At 59.9% G+C, this 5,464-nt stretch overlaps 1 long non-coding RNA gene across 1 annotated transcript in view; it reads right to left on the bottom strand.

Moving 5' to 3' along the window:
• Positions 1-3,413, bottom strand: part of LOC121020037 (uncharacterized) — a 7,341-nt gene extending 3,928 nt beyond the window's left edge. The window contains exons 1-2 of the long non-coding RNA XR_005785901.1: positions 3,340-3,413; positions 188-807 (exon numbers count right to left, since the gene is read on the bottom strand). This is a non-coding gene — a long non-coding RNA (uncharacterized LOC121020037). The remainder of the gene's footprint in view (positions 1-187; positions 808-3,339) is intronic.
• Between the last annotated feature and the right edge of the window lie 2,051 nt (positions 3,414-5,464).

Genomic DNA, 5,464 nt, shown 5'->3' with positions numbered 1-5,464 from the left:
GGGGGGGGGGGGGGCCCCCCCCCCCCCCCCCCCCCCCCCCCCCCCAGACCCCGGACACCACTCAGCCGACGCTGCTCAGGGCACTGTGCTGCTCTGCTCCATTCAGTGCCCCCGCAGCCCCACCAGGTGGGAGCCATTTCTCTCCGCCTGACCAGTGAGGGAGCCAGGGCCCTGCCAGCTCGCTTACCTGGTCTGCCCAAGGTCTCAGAGCTCAGATGAGCTCACCGGGCCATCTCTGTGCTGTACTCTGCAGCAACAACACCCTGCCTCCGGTGATGCTACGGGGCGCAGCCTGGTGCCGGGGCGCAGCCTGGTGCTGCTGGCAGAGTGGGTCGTCAGGGGCCACCCCAGCAGAGCCCTTGGTGCTGGCCAAGGACTCCAGCTCTGTCTGGGCCGACGTGTCGCCGGTCTGCTGGCTGGAGAGTCCAGCCTTTCTGTCCCTTCCTCCTAGCTTGGCTCGGTGGTGACCTTGTGCTGGGTGAAGGGGTGGGTGAAGGCCTCTGACAGCCCATGGGTTCTGCCCCAGGTTAGATGGCTCTGTCCAAAGCCTACTGGACATCTGGCCAAGCAGGCAGGGCACTCAAACGAGCCCAGGCCAGCAGTGGGCGGGCAGCCAGGGCCCAGATGCTGACAGCCTGTGTGTGGGGGAGCTGACCACTCTGCTGGCAGGGAGCCAGTCTCCATGGCATTGAGCTCCCGCTGCCCATGTCCTCCATGGTCTACCCCAGCAGCCCCTGAGCCACGCAAGCCCCAGGCTGCAGTCATCAAGGGCACATCCTGGCTCGAGGCTCCAAGCGATGTCTAGCCCTAGAACAAAGTGACTGTCATTCACAGAATGTTGATGAACAGCTTCTGTGGGCTGTGAGTGTGTGCAGGGGGTTGTGAGTGTATGCACTGGGCTGTGGGTGTGTGCAGGGGGCTGTGAGTATGTGTACTGCCTGTCCAGTGGGGAGATGAACAGGAGGCAGCAAACACGTGACACGGCTTCCTACCACGCTGGGGAACCAGAACTGAGAAGGAGGGCGGGGGTCCACTTCAGGGAAGACCCGTAAGCAGGGCCTCCCAGAGAAGATGCCCAGAGACCTCCCTGTGCCGGCGGCTGCGGCAGAGGTCAGGCCAGGGGTTACCCCTCCCAACCGCCACCCTGTGTGTTCCGTGTTCCCTCCTGGAGAGGGGGGCAAGGGGGTGGGAGGGCGTGGGGCCGCGAGCAGGGGGTTCCCTTGAAGGCCCAAAACCTTGTCCAGATCCACCTCTACTCCCCAGCCCGTTTCCACTGTCACAGGCGACCACAGGCTCCTGGTGCAAGGAAGGGCCTGTGGCTGATAAATACAAATCAGCCCTCAATATGATTAGCTGTTCTGCTGGGGGCTGGGGAAGCTTGTTGGGGGCTCTGATCCTTGAAAAAAAAACCTATACGTTAAATTTTCATTGACTTTAGTGGGAGATGTTTCAAAAGAATCAATGCTTTCGTATCGAATCTTTTCCTATTGTCCTGCTCCCCCATGAACTGGATAAATTCAGCCCTTCCTCTTCCTAATGATGGAAAATTTCCCGGAGGGGAGGGCTGGGACTTTCTGTCGGGTAGGCACTTCCTGTTGTCCAAATTACAGAATTAAGACAACAGCTCTGACCCAGGTTAGGAGATTGAGAGCCTGTCTCTTCTCATTTCCCCAAATTAAGTCTTGTTTCTTGGCCTGGTGGAGTGTCCTCTCTGGGCCTCCGCCAGGATCATCTGTTTTCCTGAAGGCACCGCGATTGGGGAAGGAGCTTGGTCCTCCTCTACTGGGAGGAGGTGGGTGGGTACAGGGAAGTCTGATTTTCAATGTCTGTCCCCAGTGCCCCCATGGTCACTGGCCCACGGAACTCAAGTGTCTCCAGACACCTGGGCATAAATATCTTCTCTGTCAACAGAGCATCAGGCTGGGGCTGTGCCAGAAGGGCCCCCACAGGCAGGGTGACAGAGCAGCCCCTACTCTACCACGGAAGGGCCAGTGCAGCCTCACCGCTGACCTCCCTCGGCCAGGACAAGCAGCCAGTGGAAGCCTGTTCCTTCTAGACTCACTTCCCCTGCACTCTGATGTCTTCTGGACCCGCCGTCACCTGTTGTCTGTGAGACTAGGGTCGTGACTTCCCAGGACTGCATTCCAGGAAATGCCAAGCCCACTCCCTGTCCTGAGCACTGTGGGAAGAGTCACCATGTAGCTTCTCCACGGAGGGTATCATCCAGATGTGCTTTGATTTGGTCTGCACCAGCGGCAACTGTGATATCTACCGTCCACACGTTGTGGACCCTGTGCCAGGCTCTGGGGGACACGGAAGGACACACACAAAGGCAGGGGTGCCAGGATGGGAAGTGGGGTCACAGCCCCGTGTGGTGAGTCCCTGATCGGAAGGGAACATGCAGGAGCGCTTTGGGGGCAGGTGGGGACTTGTGAGAACTCGGAGCTGTCCTTCCGTAAGACGGCAACGGTGGCCAACGTTCGTTTCTCAGCTCAGGAGTCCGATCTCGGCTGCTTGGTGTAGCCAGCGATGTGGGGACAGGAGGAGGAACCGAGAGGAGAGCCAGGGGCAGGGTGCTAGGCCCTAGGTTCTGGGGGGAGTGACCGGAGCTGGAGGTGCTGAAAAGACAGCGCACAGCCCAGCCTGCCCGCCCGCGTCCCGGTGAAAGGTCCCTCCGGACCCGAGCTGGTGCTGTGTGCATCTGGATTTTTCCACTTCTCTTTCCTGGATCCCACAGTGCAGTTTTGGCAAAGATGGCTTGAGCCTGAAAGTCTTTCCCATCTATTTTTAAATAAATGAAATTCCTGTCTCTTGTATGGAATTTACCCCAACTGAGCATTTTCAACGAACTGCTTCCCTGGGCTGCAGGGGTGGAGGGCACTGTTGACCAGGTTGCCGACAATGCAATCCTTGTACGTGGCACAACACTGAAAGCATACATGTTCAATGAGCCAGCTCACTGAAAGGACGTCCTAGACAGAGGAAGCAAAGATCTTCACGCCTTGAGGTGGGCTTCACGCGCCACAGCCCCTGAGGGTCGAGGCAAAGCTGAGTGTGCAAGACAACAGCGGGCTTGCGCGTCCCCAGCAGCCTCCCCTCCAGCCTGGCTGTCGGTGCTCCTGCTGGAGGGGCCTCCCCCAGGGGACTGTGAAGGCAACCTGGGGCATGTGGGTCCCCTTGGGGTCCCTGCGGAATCCTGGTCCCCTCCCACCTTCGGGGTAACCTACACTCTGGGATGAGAACAAATGTCACGTTGACGCCTGACTCTGGTCTCGGCGAGCACACAACTCTCCCTGTGGGCCTCCCTGATCTCTCCCGCCTTAGCCTTCCGGAACTTACCACGAAGACAATGGAGACCAAGTTGGTGATGTAGGCTGGGAACCGATGTCTCCAGGTCAGCTTCACCGAGTCCACCTACAACAGGGAACAACGTCGGGTCACCTGGTGCGAACCGTCACAGAGGAGAGAAGTCTGTGCGCATGCGGTGGGTTATGAGTGAACAACTTGGACAAACAGAAATACTAGGAACACCTTTTTAAAAAAATGCTTGCAGGTGACGAGTAAAGCAGACACCTAGCGTCCAAAGAGGGGTCTGGGGTCTCACCGCTATCAAACGATGTCATGCAACAGTAGAAATAGCGTTTAAAAATGTGGTTCGCCTGTGTCCAGGGCGTAACAGCACCAAACACCTTTCTAAAGTAGACGCTTAGACCCACATCTTGTCCTGGACGCCAGACGGCACAGACTTTGCTCCCACTCAATGCTCATGCGTCTGCAAAAACGATACCTGGGAGTCACTCCTTCATCCTCTGCGAAACGACCATAACCACGGATCCACTTCGCTCTCACATTGAACCCTGACAAGGGGCTCCCCGAGGAAAGGCCATGACCAGCATATGTGGCACCCCACAAACCAGGGCTTCCTCTTAACAGGATGAGGGGGAACGAGGGCTGCTCAGAGTCCGAGCAGCAGGGCCAGTCTCGGCAGCTTCTTTCCTTTTGCGATCTAGGCCATTGTCTTCCCCTTGAAGTGACCAGGTGGGTCCCCCTTCCTGCGCTTGACCTCAGCGATGGTACACATACTCAAGAAAACTGCAGCCATTTGGGGACATGCTGGCTGATCGCAGCTAATGACCGAGGGGCAGGGAGGTAGGGGTCAAGAGTGTGGTCCCTGGGACACACCTGTGTGCACAGGTGTATGTGGGGCCTAAGTGGCACTCCGTCCCCAACATTCTAGATGACTTACAAATGGGCACTGTGCCTGCATTGACCATTCTGTTTTCCGCTGAATATAGAAAGCTATAGAAAGAAAGGGGCAAACGACACAGCGGACCCAGTGCGGTAGAGCGTGCTGGCTTGTGAGCCTAGTAACTGGAGAGGACGGTTCAGCACAGGGCCTCTCTCAGTGGACCCCTCGGTGCCCGGCAAATATTGGGAGAGGCTGGTTGCAGTCGGGAGAGGCACCTGCGGCCAACACCATCCACGGGGGGACAGAGGGAGGCTCCAGGGGGGACACGGTGAGGACTGTCAGCATGGAGTGCACCGGGGCCTCTAAGTGGCTGAGGCATGGGTCCTTTGGCTTCCCAGAAGCAGGTTCTAGAAAGACCCCTCCCCCCCAGGACACCCTGGCTCCCTGGCTGTAGGAGGCAACCTCTGCCAACTGCCCTCAGGAGGACTCCGTGCCATCTGTGTCCAGAACCTTCCCTCCTGGACTGTGGCATCGGTTTCCCCATTGGCCTCCGGCCTGTGTCTTGCCCTGGGGCCCACCGGCCACCCCCCTGCCGCGGGCCCTTTCTGGGGTCTGCCTTAGAAAGCCCAGGCCCCCCAGGGGCAAGTGTCTCAGGTCTCACCTCTCTGACTACCTTTGCCCCTCTTCCTGCTGCAGGGGCCTCTGCAAACCCTCCTCGCCTTTCCCCTGCTGCCTCCCTTCAGGACTCCTTCTCCAAAGCCCAGTTCAGGTAACCTCTTGGGAAGTGTCTCCAGATGCCTCCCTGTACACTCAGGGGACCTGCGTCTAAGGGGTCTTCATGCCTGGCCCACCTAGAGGCCAAGAGCATAAGTTCCTAGTGGGCTGGGCCTTCACGGAGGGTCCGGCAAGAGCCGGTGCCTGTCTCTCCGTCCTGGGCGTCCCTCCGTCCTGCTCCCAGGCGTCCAGTCCAGGGGCCCAGCTGGTAAGAATCCGACTGGGGCCAGGCGCTCCGATCCACGGAGAGCTGGGGGCCGCTCAGGCGGCGCGCTTGTCTGGCCAGGGAACGACCAGGGGGCCGGATTCCCTCGTCAGGGCACACCGGGCCGCGGGAGCGGGGCCAGGCGACCCGGGGCGGCCAGACGCCTGGAGCAGCCGGGTCCCTTCCCCCCTCCCCTCCCGCGGCCGGCGCGGCGTCGCGGGGGTTAACGGGGGCGGGGCGAGGCGGCGGGCGGAGCCAGGCGGCCGCAGCGTCCCCGGCGCGCGGCCCGGGCCGGC

The sequence above is a fragment of the Herpailurus yagouaroundi genome, unplaced genomic scaffold, assembly GCF_014898765.1.
Source record: "Herpailurus yagouaroundi ecotype Mexico unplaced genomic scaffold, PumYag 246, whole genome shotgun sequence".
NCBI lineage: Eukaryota > Metazoa > Chordata > Mammalia > Carnivora > Felidae > Herpailurus > Herpailurus yagouaroundi.
This window is presented reverse-complemented; position numbering and strand designations above follow the sequence as displayed.